The following is a 14,234-nucleotide window of genomic DNA, read 5'->3' on the forward strand; positions in this document are numbered from 1 at the left end:
GACTCCGAATTTCAGAGCGTGATGACTCTGCATTTGGCGCCCTCTAGAGTCTGCCCTAACAGTGTACCTGCTCGACCACACGTACAATGGAGTTTCAACTTTCTCACATCAGTGACAGCAAGGCTACTACCTCAGCAGCCACACATCTTACACTGACGGTACCAATACCCAGAATCCCATGCGGCACTAACTCTTCCGTACTAGGTCAGCAGCCACACATTTTACACTGACGGTACTAATACACATCTTACACTGACGGTACCTATACACATCTTACACTGACGGTACCAATACACATCTTACACTGACGGTACCAATACCCAGAATCCCATGCAGCACTAAATTTCCCTCAACCAACGCAAGGGAGGGGGGGGGGGGGGGGGGGTTGATGTGTGGGGGGTTGTGGTAGCGGATTCTGGGTAATGGTTGTGTTGTGTTTATGTTGTGTTACAGTGCAGATGTTCTCCAGAAATGTGTTTTTCATTCTTTTTTGGTGTGGGGTTCACAGTGTGGCGCATATTTGTAACGTAACAATGTTAAAGTTGTTTGATACGGCTACCGTCAGTGTAAGATGTGTGGCTGATGAGTAAGTATGCTTTGCTGTCACCTGTGTGTGCAAGTAATAACAACATGTAATATATGGCTGGACTAGCATGCTGTATATAAAAGCTATAGAGGACAATTACTGCAGTGCCATTAGGGCACGTCCTTTATTTAGTCATTAGAGTCTAAATAGGGTTATTGTTCACCTGGGAGTTATCTATGAGTGACATTGACACCCATAAATCTCCTGGGAGATTTAGCCCTAGCTGAGCCGCATCAGAGTGGTCAAAGAGCCGCATGCGGCTCCGGAGCCGCGGATTGCCGACCCCTGACTTATTGTATTCAACATTTGTGACACTTCATTTTATTTGGCAATGAAAGAAGAAAGACAGCAAACAAAGAAATATGGACTGTCAAAGTTATTAACTCATGAGATTAATAACAAAACATGATCACATTTATCATGTATAAACAAAGATGAATCACATTTATCTTGACCTTTCATGTTCCTTTACCTCAACTGCAGGTGTGCTTGCTGGCAAATTTCACTCCATAATTAACCATAATTTAATCTTTAGATAAAACTGTCAGCAAGATTTGATGAAATAAATGTAATACATGAAATAAATGTTCCTGTATGACAATCTGAGCATATCATTGCATTGCGGTCTTTAAGGTTGATTGCAATGATGCATGCAAGGGATTTATGGAGCTTGATCACAGTTCAGCAAAATACCAAAGTGCGATTAGTCGGATTAAAATGTTTTTATCATTTGACAGCACTAATAATAACAATAGTACAACATGATCAATTGTGAAGTCAGATCATTTTGGGATAGTTTCCACTCACATTTTGTGATAGTTTCCACTCACATTTTGTGATAGTTTTCACTTACATTTTGTGATAGTTTTCACTTACATTTTGTGATACTTTCCACTCACATTTTGTGATAGTTTCCACTCACATTTTGTTCCTGCAGCGTCGCCATTATTGATTTATTGATTGATTGATTGATAGTGGAGTTTATTGACATATTAGAGAATGGAATCCATGTAATGCTTTAAAAAGGCAAATGGATGTCAGAAAAAGCCAAAAGGCTTCTTTCCATTGTGCTCCATTAAATATTCATCACATTTGTGTCAGGTTTGTCACTGACACTTTAGTTATGTTTTGCTTTTTCCTCTGTTGTTTTTATTTCCTGTCAGCGCTCTTATTTTGGTTCAGTTTCCTGCTTGTCTCCCTGAGCGCTGTTTCCCCCTCAGCTGCGGCTGATTGGCACCTGGCCACACCTGCTGTCAATCAGCCGGCTGCTATTTAGACCTGCCTTGCCCTCCAGTCAGTGCTGGAGTATTGTCGTTGCAGCTGTTTGCTGGAAGCTACTAGCTGTATGCTGCGGACTGTTTGCAACTTGCTGTTTCCTGTTTGCTGCTTCCTGTTCACCTGTTTTCCTGGTATCCTGTTTCCTGTCTCCTAGTTCCTGGTTTGTGTTTTTCCTGCATATTTGGACATTAAATCATGTTTTTCCTGCACCAAGCCTGCCATCTCTGCATCTCGGGGTACGTCACCACCAATACTTGACAATTTGATACATTCAATAATAACATTTATATAACCTGTAACATGTATATAAAAAAATACATAAAAAAAAGGATAAATGATGTACATATACACAGTATACATGTCAGGTGATTTGAAAAACAATATATACAAAATGTCAATGTTATTGCTGCCATGAAGGATGCTCTCATAGGTGCAGACACGCCCACTTTGCACACCTGCCTGTTAGTGTGTGCTATTTGATGAGCACCAATCACAGCTTAAAGCTTGTGTGTGTGTGTGTGTGTGTGTGTGTGTGTGTGTGTGTGTGTGTGTGTGTGTGTGTGTGTGTGTGGATGACATGGGATCTGTCTTAGGTAGCATCAAATGCTAGCATTTACTACACACATTATTTTGTCATGTGTGTTCTACACCAACACAATGAAATAAAAATGGGACTTAAGCATAGACGTTCAAAGGTCCCATATTAAGTTTTTTTATTTTTTTTTACCAGTTATATAAAAGTCTTACAAGAGAGTTGGCCAAAATCAAGCCTTTTTGATTGATTGAGACTTTTATTAGTAGGTTGCACAGTGAAGTACATAATTCCATACAATTGACCACTAAATGGTAACACCCCAATAAGTTTTTCAACTTGTTTAAGTCGGGGGCCTTGATGCTGGAATTTAGACAGTTTAAAAGTACTTTTATTAAGACCGACTGGAATCACACATTGTGTGTATTTGTAGCGTTAATGCTGATGAACTGTGTTTGTGCGGATCAGGGGTGGCCAAACTCTATGCCTGTCAGGACCAACATGAACATGTGCCAATGGGCTGCGGGTCAAAGGCCGTGTTTAAGTCAGGGTGTCCGAGTGCAACTTTTCACTTCCATTTTGACACCGATACTGAAGCCTTGGGCATTGGCTGATACCGATACTGAAGCCTTGGGCATTGGCTGATACCGATACTGAAGCCTTGGGCAATGGCCGATATCGATACTGAAGCCTTGGGCATCGGCCGATATCAATACTGAAGCCTTGGGCATCGGCCGATACCAATACTGAAGCCTTGGGCATTGGTCGATACCAATATTGATCCAATGCAATATCAGCAGGAATCATGCATGTGTTTAATTTTAGATATACAGGCCTCAAATTTGAACTTTTGACATGTAGTCTTAGTGTTGGTATATGAGAGATGTAGTCTTAGTGTTGATATATGAGAGATGTAGTCTTAGTGTTGGTATATGAGAGATGTAGTCTTAGTGTTGATATATGAGAGATGTAGTCTTAGTGTTGATATATGAGAGATGTAGTCTTAGTGTTGGTATATGAGAAATATAGTGTCAGTTTTGATATGAGAGATGTAGTCTTAGTGTTGATATATGAGAGATGTAGTCTTAGTGTTGATATATGAGAGATGTAGTCTTAGTGTTGGTATATGAGAGATGTAGTCTTAGTGTTGATATATGAGAGATGTAGTCTTAGTGTTGGTATATGAGAGATGTAGTCTTAGTGTTGGTATATGAGAGATGTAGTCTTAGTGTTGGTATATGAGAGATGTAGTCTTAGTGTTGGTATATGAGAGATGTAGTCTTAGTGTTGATATATGAGAGATGTAGTCTTAGTGTTGATATATGAGAGATGTAGTCTTAGTGTTGGTATATGAGAGATGTAGTCTTAGTGTTGGTATATGAGAGATGTAGTCTTAGTGTTGGTATATGAGAGATGTAGTCTTAGTGTTGGTATATGAGAGATGTAGTCTTAGTGTTGGTATATGAGGGATGTAGTCTTAGTGTTGGTATATGAGAGATGTAGTCTTAGTGTTGATATATGAGAGATGTAGTCTTAGTGTTGGTATATGAGAGATGTAGTCTTAGTGTTGGTATATGAGAGATGTAGTCTTAGTGTTGGTATATGAGAGATGTAGTCTTAGTGTTGGTATATGAGAGATGTAGTCTTAGTGTTGGTATATGAGAGATGTAGTCTTAGTGTTGGTATATGAGAGATGTAGTCTTAGTGTTGGTATATGAGAGATGTAGTCTTAGTGTTGGTATATGAGAGATGTAGTCTTAGTGTTGATATATGAGAGATGTAGTCTTAGTGTTGGTATATGAGAGATGTAGTCTTAGTGTTGGTATATGAGAGATGTAGTCTTAGTGTTGGTATATGAGAGATGTAGTCTTAGTGTTGGTATATGAGAGATGTAGTCTTAGTGTTGGTATATGAGAGATGTAGTCTTAGTGTTGATATATGAGAGATGTAGTCTTAGTGTTGATATATGAGAGATGTAGTCTTAGTGTTGGTATATGAGAGATGTAGTCTTAGTGTTGGTATATGAGAGATGTAGTCTTAGTGTTGGTATATGAGAGATGTAGTCTTAGTGTTGGTATATGAGAGATGTAGTCTTAGTGTTGGTATATGAGGGATGTAGTCTTAGTGTTGGTATATGAGAGATGTAGTCTTAGTGTTGATATATGAGAGATGTAGTCTTAGTGTTGATATATGAGAGATGTAGTCTTAGTGTTGGTATATGAGAGATGTAGTCTTAGTGTTGGTATATGAGAGATGTAGTCTTAGTGTTGGTATATGAGAGATGTAGTCTTAGTGTTGGTATATGAGAGATGTAGTCTTAGTGTTGGTATATGAGAGATGTAGTCTTAGTGTTGGTATATGAGAGATGTAGTCTTAGTGTTGGTATATGAGAGATGTAGTCTTAGTGTTGGTATATGAGAGATGTAGTCTTAGTGTTGGTATATGAGAGATGTAGTCTTAGTGTTGGTATATGAGAGATGTAGTCTTAGTGTTGGTATATGAGAGATGTAGTCTTAGTGTTGATATATGACAGATGTAGTCTTAGAGTTGATATATGAGAGATGTAGTCTTAGTGTTGGTATATGAGAGATGTAGTCTTAGTGTTGGTATATGAGAATGTAGTCTTAGTGTTGGTATATGAGAGATGTAGTCTTAGTGTTGATATATGAGGGATGTAGTCTTAGTGTTGGTATATGAGAGATGTAGTCTTAGTGTTGATATATGAGAGATGTAGTCTTAGTGTTGGTATATGAGAGATGTAGTCTTAGTGTTGGTATATGAGAGATGTAGTCTTAGTGTTGGTATATGAGGGATGTAGTCTTAGTGTTGGTATATGAGAGATGTAGTCTTAGTGTTGATATATGAGAGATGTAGTCTTAGTGTTGATATATGAGAGATGTAGTCTTAGTGTTGGTATATGAGAGATGTAGTCTTAGTGTTGGTATATGAGAGATGTAGTCTTAGTGTTGGTATATGAGAGATGTAGTCTTAGTGTTGGTATATGAGAGATGTAGTCTTAGTGTTGGTATATGAGAGATGTAGTCTTAGTGTTGGTATATGAGAGATGTAGTCTTAGTGTTGGTATATGAGAGATGTAGTCTTAGTGTTGGTATATGAGAGATGTAGTCTTAGTGTTGGTATATGAGAGATGTAGTCTTAGTGTTGGTATATGAGAGATGTAGTCTTAGTGTTGGTATATGAGAGATGTAGTCTTAGTGTTGATATATGACAGATGTAGTCTTAGAGTTGATATATGAGAGATGTAGTCTTAGTGTTGGTATATGAGAGATGTAGTCTTAGTGTTGGTATATGAGAATGTAGTCTTAGTGTTGGTATATGAGAGATGTAGTCTTAGTGTTGATATATGAGGGATGTAGTCTTAGTGTTGGTATATGAGAGATGTAGTCTTAGTGTTGGTATATGAGAGATGTAGTCTTAGTGTTGGTATATGAGAGATGTAGTCTTAGTGTTGGTATATGAGAGATGTAGTCTTAGTGTTGGTATATGAGAGATGTAGTCTTAGTGTTGGTATATGAGAGATGTAGTCTTAGTGTTGGTATATGAGAGATGTAGTCTTAGTGTTGATATATGAGAGATGTAGTCTTAGTGTTGGTATATGAGAATGTAGTCTTAGTGTTGATATATGAGAATGTAGTCTTAGTGTTGATATATGAGGGATGTAGTCTTAGTGTTAATATATAAGAGATGTAGTCTTAGTGTTGGTATATGAGAGATGTAGTCTTAGTGTTGGTATATGAGAGATGTAGTCTTAGTGTTGATATATAAGAGATGTAGTCTTAGTGTTGATATATGAGAGATGTAGTCTTAGTGTTGATATATGAGAGATGTAGTCTTAGTGTTGATATATGAGAGATGTACTCTTAGTGTTGATATATGAGAGATGTAGTCTTAGTGTTGGTATATGAGAGATGTAGTCTTAGTGTTGGTATATGAGTGTTGGATTTATTATGTGTATTTGTTATGTCTATATGTATTTATGGCGGACTTACCTGGGACTTTAAGTTGGGCGGGGCTACCACGGACAGGTGACCATGTACGTAGCTTTAAAAATGGCGTCATTGTTTCGTTTGTAAAAAACAGCGTGCTTCGCCACCAGCATACCCCACTGGTAAACTAATTTTGTTATATCCGCTTTTCTTTGTTAGATCAGCTGAATTGTTTATATTCCATGCTTGCCCGCTTCTTTGCTTTTCTGTTTGCTGTATGTCTGCTATGTGTTTGTGTTTGCTGTATGTCTGCTATGTGTTTGTGTTTGCTGTATGTCTGCTATATGTTTGTGTTTGCTGTATGTCTGCTATGTGTTTGTGTTTGCTGTATGTCTGCTATGTGTTTGTGTTTGCTGTATGTCTGCTATGTGTTTGTGTTTGCTGTATGTCTGCTATGTGTTTGTGTTTGCTGTATGTCTGCTATATGTTTGTGTTTGCTGTATGTCTGCTATGTGTTTGTGTTTGCTGTATGTCTGCTATGTGTTTGTGTTTGCTGTATGTCTGCTATGTGTTTGTGTTTGCTGTATGTCTGCTATGTGTTTGTGTTTGCTGTATGTCTGCTATGTGTTTGTGTTTGCTGTATGTCTGCTATGTGTTTGTGTTTGCTGTATGTCTGCTATGTGTTTGTGTTTGCTGTATGTCTGCTATGTGTTTGTGTTTGCTGTATGTCTGCTATGTGTTTGTGTTTGCTGTATGTCTGCTATGTGTTTGTGTTTGCTGTATGTCTGCTATGTGTTTGTGTTTGCTGTATGTCTGCTATGTGTTTGTGTTTGCTGTATGTCTGCTATGTGTTTGTGTTTGCTGTATGTCTGCTATGTGTTTGTGTTTGCTGTATGTCTGCTATGTGTTTGTGTTTGCTGTATGTCTGCTATGTGTTTGTGTTTGCTGTATGTCTGCTATGTGTTTGTGTTTGCTGTATGTCTGCTATATGTTTGTGTTTGCTGTATGTCTGCTATATGTTTGTGTTTGCTGTATGTCTGCTATATGTTTGTGTTTGCTGTATGTCTGCTATGTGTTTGTGTTTGCTGTATGTCTGCTATGTCCGCAGGGCTTGTTGTGCGGCTGACTTGCTGCGTCACAACCAGCGCAAACACTCACTGTTTAGTTTTTAAACAACGTTGGCAAATTTAAAAGTAATGTGCGGATTGAAATCTGTTGGATTATATTGTTGTCACGTTGCGTGTGTCCGGCTGCATTTGAGAGTTCGAAGGTTTGAGTTAAAAATACCGGCACCGGCACTTTACTTCCTGGTTTGGCTGATGGGATTTGTAGTTCTTTTGTGTAGTTGTATTCATATGTTTAATGTGTAGTTGTGCTCATATGTTTAATGTGTAGTTGTGCTCATATGTTTAATGTGTAGTTGTGCTCATATGTTTAATGTGTAGTTGTGCTCATATGTTTAATGTGTAGTTGTGCTCATATGTTTAATGTGTAGTTGTGCTCATATGTTAATGTGTAGTTGTGCTCATATGTTTAATGTGTAGTTGTGCTCATATGTGTAATGTGTAGTTGTGCTCATATGTTTAATGTGTAGTTGTGCTCATATGTTAATGTGTAGTTGTGCTCATATGTTTAATGTGTAGTTGTGCTCATATGTTTAATGTGTAGTTGTGCTCATATGTTTAATGTGTAGTTGTGCTCATATGTTTAATGTGTAGTTGTGCTCATATGTTTAATGTGTAGTTGTGCTCATATGTTTAATGTGTAGTTGTGCTCATATGTGTAATGTGTAGTTGTGCTCATATGTTTAATGTGTAGTTGTGCTCATATGTGTAATGTGTAGTTGTGCTCATATGTTTAATGTGTAGTTGTGCTCATATGTTTAATGTGTAGTTGTGCTCATATGTTTAATGTGTAGTTGTGCTCATATGTGTAATGTGTAGTTGTGCTCATATGTTTAATGTGTAGTTGTGCTCATATGTTTAATGTGTAGTTGTGCTCATATGTTTAATGTGTAGTTGTGCTCATATGTTTAATGTGTAGTTGTGCTCATATGTTTAATGTGTAGTTGTGCTCATATGTTTAATGTGTAGTTGTGCTCATATGTTTAATGTGTAGTTGTGCTCATATGTGTAATGTGTAGTTGTGCTCATATGTGTAATGTATAGTTGTGCTCATATGTTTAATGTGTAGTTGTGCTCATATGTTTAATGTGTAGTTGTGCTCATATGTTTAATGTGTAGTTGTGATCATATGTTTAATGTGTAGTTGTGCTCATATGTGTAATGTGTAGTTATGCTCATATGTGTAATGTGTAGTTGTGCTCATATGTTTAATGTGTAGTTGTGCTCATATGTTTAATGTGTAGTTCTGCTCATATGTGTAATGTGTAGTTGTGCTCATATGTTTAATGTGTAGTTGTGCTCATATGTGTAATGTGTAGTTGTGCTCATATGTTTAATGTGTAGTTGTGCTCATATGTTTAATGTGTAGTTGTGCTCATATGTTTAATGTGTAGTTGTGCTCATATGTTTAATGTGTAGTTGTGCTCATATGTTTAATGTGTAGTTGTGCTCATATGTTTAATGTGTAGTTGTGCTCATATGTTTAATGTGTAGTTGTGCTCATATGTTTAATGTGTAGTTGTGCTCATATGTTTAATGTGTAGTTGTGCTCATATGTGTAATGTGTAGTTGTGCTCATATGTTTAATGTGTAGTTGTGCTCATATGTGTAATGTGTAGTTGTGCTCATATGTTTAATGTGTAGTTGTGCTCATATGTTTAATGTGTAGTTGTGCTCATATGTTTAATGTGTAGTTGTGCTCATATGTGTAATGTGTAGTTGTGCTCATATGTTTAATGTGTAGTTGTGCTCATATGTTTAATGTGTAGTTGTGCTCATATGTTTAATGTGTAGTTGTGCTCATATGTTTAATGTGTAGTTGTGCTCATATGTTTAATGTGTAGTTGTGCTCATATGTTTAATGTGTAGTTGTGCTCATATGTTTAATGTGTAGTTGTGCTCATATGTGTAATGTGTAGTTGTGCTCATATGTGTAATGTATAGTTGTGCTCATATGTTTAATGTGTAGTTGTGCTCATATGTTTAATGTGTAGTTGTGCTCATATGTTTAATGTGTAGTTGTGATCATATGTTTAATGTGTAGTTGTGCTCATATGTGTAATGTGTAGTTATGCTCATATGTGTAATGTGTAGTTGTGCTCATATGTTTAATGTGTAGTTGTGCTCATATGTTTAATGTGTAGTTCTGCTCATATGTGTAATGTGTAGTTGTGCTCATATGTTTAATGTGTAGTTGTGCTCATATGTGTAATGTGTAGTTGTGCTCATATGTTTAATGTGTAGTTGTGCTCATATGTTTAATGTGTAGTTGTGCTCATATGTTTAATGTGTAGTTGTGCTCATATGTTAATGTGTAGTTGTGCTCATATGTTTAATGTGTAGTTGTGCTCATATGTGTAATGTGTAGTTGTGCTCATATGTTTAATGTGTAGTTGTGCTCATATGTTAATGTGTAGTTGTGCTCATATGTTTAATGTGTAGTTGTGCTCATATGTTTAATGTGTAGTTGTGCTCATATGTTTAATGTGTAGTTGTGCTCATATGTTTAATGTGTAGTTGTGCTCATATGTTTAATGTGTAGTTGTGCTCATATGTTTAATGTGTAGTTGTGCTCATATGTTTAATGTGTAGTTGTGCTCATATGTTAATGTGTAGTTGTGCTCATATGTTTAATGTGTAGTTGTGCTCATATGTGTAATGTGTAGTTGTGCTCATATGTTTAATGTGTAGTTGTGCTCATATGTTAATGTGTAGTTGTGCTCATATGTTTAATGTGTAGTTGTGCTCATATGTTTAATGTGTAGTTGTGCTCATATGTTTAATGTGTAGTTGTGCTCATATGTTTAATGTGTAGTTGTGCTCATATGTTTAATGTGTAGTTGTGCTCATATGTTAATGTGTAGTTGTGCTCATATGTTTAATGTGTAGTTGTGCTCATATGTGTAATGTGTAGTTGTGCTCATATGTTTAATGTGTAGTTGTGCTCATATGTTAATGTGTAGTTGTGCTCATATGTTTAATGTGTAGTTGTGCTCATATGTTTAATGTGTAGTTGTGCTCATATGTTTAATGTGTAGTTGTGCTCATATGTTTAATGTGTAGTTGTGCTCATATGTTTAATGTGTAGTTGTGCTCATATGTTTAATGTGTAGTTGTGCTCATATGTGTAATGTGTAGTTGTGCTCATATGTTTAATGTGTAGTTGTGCTCATATGTGTAATGTGTAGTTGTGCTCATATGTTTAATGTGTAGTTGTGCTCATATGTTTAATGTGTAGTTGTGCTCATATGTTTAATGTGTAGTTGTGCTCATATGTGTAATGTGTAGTTGTGCTCATATGTTTAATGTGTAGTTGTGCTCATATGTTTAATGTGTAGTTGTGCTCATATGTTTAATGTGTAGTTGTGCTCATATGTTTAATGTGTAGTTGTGCTCATATGTTTAATGTGTAGTTGTGCTCATATGTTTAATGTGTAGTTGTGCTCATATGTTTAATGTGTAGTTGTGCTCATATGTTGTAATGTGTAGTTGTGCTCATATGTGTAATGTATAGTTGTGCTCATATGTTTAATGTGTAGTTGTGCTCATATGTTTAATGTGTAGTTGTGCTCATATGTTTAATGTGTAGTTGTGATCATATGTTTAATGTGTAGTTGTGCTCATATGTGTAATGTGTAGTTATGCTCATATGTGTAATGTGTAGTTGTGCTCATATGTTTAATGTGTAGTTGTGCTCATATGTTTAATGTGTAGTTCTGCTCATATGTGTAATGTGTAGTTGTGCTCATATGTTTAATGTGTAGTTGTGCTCATATGTGTAATGTGTAGTTGTGCTCATATGTTTAATGTGTAGTTGTGCTCATATGTTTAATGTGTAGTTGTGCTCATATGTTTAATGTGTAGTTGTGCTCATATGTTAATGTGTAGTTGTGCTCATATGTTTAATGTGTAGTTGTGCTCATATGTGTAATGTGTAGTTGTGCTCATATGTTTAATGTGTAGTTGTGCTCATATGTTAATGTGTAGTTGTGCTCATATGTTTAATGTGTAGTTGTGCTCATATGTTTAATGTGTAGTTGTGCTCATATGTTTAATGTGTAGTTGTGCTCATATGTTTAATGTGTAGTTGTGCTCATATGTTTAATGTGTAGTTGTGCTCATATGTTTAATGTGTAGTTGTGCTCATATGTTTAATGTGTAGTTGTGCTCATATGTTTAATGTGTAGTTGTGCTCATATGTTTAATGTGTAGTTGTGCTCATATGTTTTAATGTGTAGTTGTGCTCATATGTTTAAGGTGTAGTTGTGCTCATATGTGTAATGTGTAGTTGTGCTCATATGTGTAATGTGTAGTTGTGCTCATATGTTTAATGTGTAGTTGTGCTCATATGTTTAATGTGTAGTTGTGCTCATATGTTTAATGTGTAGTTGTGATCATATGTTTAATGTGTAGTTGTGCTCATATGTGTAATGTGTAGTTATGCTCATATGTGTAATGTGTAGTTGTGCTCATATGTTTAATGTGTAGTTGTGCTCATATGTTTAATGTGTAGTTCTGCTCATATGTGTAATGTGTAGTTGTGCTCATATGTTTAATGTGTAGTTGTGCTCATATGTGTAATGTGTAGTTGTGCTCATATGTTTAATGTGTAGTTGTGCTCATATGTTTAATGTGTAGTTGTGCTCATATGTTTAATGTGTAGTTGTGCTCATATGTGTAATGTGTAGTTGTGCTCATATGTTTAATGTGTAGTTGTGCTCATATGTTTAATGTGTAGTTGTGCTCATATGTGTAATGTGTAGTTGTGCTCATATGTTTAATGTGTAGTTGTGCTCATATGTGTAATGTGTAGTTGTGCTCATATGTTTAATGTGTAGTTGTGCTCATATGTTTAATGTGTAGTTGTGCTCATATGTGTAATGTGTAGTTGTGCTCATATGTTTAATATGTAGTTGTGCTCATATGTTTAATGTGTAGTTGTGCTCATATGTGTAATGTGTAGTTCTGCTCATATGTTTAATGTGTAGTTGTGCTCATATGTTTAATGTGTAGTTCTGCTCATATGTGTAATGTGTAGTTCTGCTCATATGTGTAATGTGTAGTTCTGCTCATATGTGTAATGTGTAGTTGTGCTCATATGTTTAATGTGTAGTTGTGCTCATATGTGTAATGTGTAGTTGTGCTCATATGTTTAATATGTAGTTGTGCTCATATGTTTAATGTGTAGTTGTGCTCATATGTGTAATGTGTAGTTCTGCTCATATGTGTAATGTGTAGTTCTGCTCATATGTGTAATGTGTAGTTCTGCTCATATGTGTAATGTGTAGTTGTGCTCATATGTTTAATGTGTAGTTGTGCTCATATGTTTAATGTGTAGTTGTGCTCATATGTTTAATGTGTAGTTGTGCTCATATGTGTAATGTGTAGTTCTGCTCATATGTGTAATGTGTAGTTCTGCTCATATGTGTAATGTGTAGTTCTGCTCATATGTGTAATGTGTAGTTGTGCTCATATGTTTAATGTGTAGTTGTGCTCATATGTTTAATGTGTAGTTGTGCTCATATGTGTAATGTGTAGTTCTGCTCATATGTGTAATGTGTAGTTGTGCTCATATGTTTAATGTGTAGTTGTGCTCATATGTGTAATGTGTAGTTGTGCTCATATGTGTAATGTGTAGTTGTGCTCATATGTTTAATGTGTAGTTGTGCTCATATGTGTAATGTGTAGTTCTGCTCATATGTTTAATGTGTAGTTGTGCTCATATGTGTAATGTGTAGTTCTGCTCATATGTTTAATGTGTAGTTGTGCTCATATGTGTAATGTGTAGTTCTGCTCATATGTGTAATGTGTAGTTCTGCTCATATGTGTAATGTGTAGTTCTGCTCATATGTGTAATGTGTAGTTCTGCTCATATGTTTAATGTGTAGTTCTGCTCATATGTGTAATGTGTAGTTGTGCTCATATGTGTAATGTGTAGTTGTGCTCACATGTGTAATGTGTAGTTGTGCTCATATGTTTAATGTGTAGTTGTGCTCATATGTGTAATGTGTAGTTGTGCTCATATGTTTAATGTGTAGTTGTGCTCATATGTTTAATGTGTAGTTGTGCTCATATGTTTAATGTGTAGTTGTGCTCATATGTGTAATGTGTAGTTGTGCTCATATGTGTAATGTGTAGTTGTGCTCATATGTTTAATGTGTAGTTGTGCTCATATGTGTAATGTGTAGTTGTGCTCATATGTTTAATGTGTAGTTGTGCTCATATGTTTAATGTGTAGTTGTGCTCATATGTTTAATGTGTAGTTGTGCTCATATGTTTAATGTGTAGTTGTGCTCATATGTTTAATGTGTAGTTGTGCTCATATGTGTAATGTGTAGTTGTGCTCATATGTTTAATGTGTAGTTGTGCTCATATGTTTAATGTGTAGTTGTGCTCATATGTGTAATGTGTAGTTGTGCTCATATGTTTAATGTGTAGTTGTGCTCATATGTTTAATGTGTAGTTGTGCTCATATGTTTAATGTGTAGTTGTGCTCATATGTTTAATGTGTAGTTGTGCTCATATGTTTAATGTGTAGTTGTGCTCATATGTTTAATGTGTAGTTGTGCTCATATGTGTAATGTGTAGTTGTGTTCATATGTTTAATGTGTGCCTCAAACAGAGCGCCGGTGTTTTATGTCTTTTTAGTATGTTTGTCCATGACATTATGGTGACATTATAAATCATTCTGATTACATTTAAAACATTATTTGACATAAATTAATGGTGATAATAAAATGTAATGCTAAAATTAATAAGTTAGGATA

At 35.8% G+C, this 14,234-nt stretch overlaps 3 protein-coding genes across 5 annotated transcripts in view; 2 read left to right on the forward strand and 1 right to left on the reverse strand.

Annotated features, from left to right (window-relative positions):
* The window catches only part of lpla (lipoprotein lipase a), a 743,422-nt gene that overhangs the window by 193,631 nt on the left and 535,557 nt on the right, over positions 1-14,234 (reverse strand). The gene's annotated exons all lie outside the window — the stretch shown is intronic.
* f8 (coagulation factor VIII, procoagulant component) overlaps positions 1-14,234 on the forward strand; it is a 243,650-nt gene that overhangs the window by 59,553 nt on the left and 169,863 nt on the right. The window lies entirely within an intron of this gene.
* Positions 1,896-14,234, forward strand: part of morc3b (MORC family CW-type zinc finger 3b) — a 52,359-nt gene continuing 40,020 nt past the window's right edge. The window contains exon 1 of one of the 2 annotated variants that reach the window (XM_062027672.1): positions 1,896-2,024. The gene's annotated coding sequence lies outside the window, so the exon portion shown is untranslated. Of the gene's footprint in view, positions 2,101-14,234 lie in introns of both variants that reach the window. The other variant, XM_062027670.1, reaches the window with a different exon arrangement.

This window comes from Entelurus aequoreus, linkage group LG19 (genome assembly GCF_033978785.1).
Source record: "Entelurus aequoreus isolate RoL-2023_Sb linkage group LG19, RoL_Eaeq_v1.1, whole genome shotgun sequence".
Taxonomy (NCBI): domain Eukaryota; kingdom Metazoa; phylum Chordata; class Actinopteri; order Syngnathiformes; family Syngnathidae; genus Entelurus; species Entelurus aequoreus.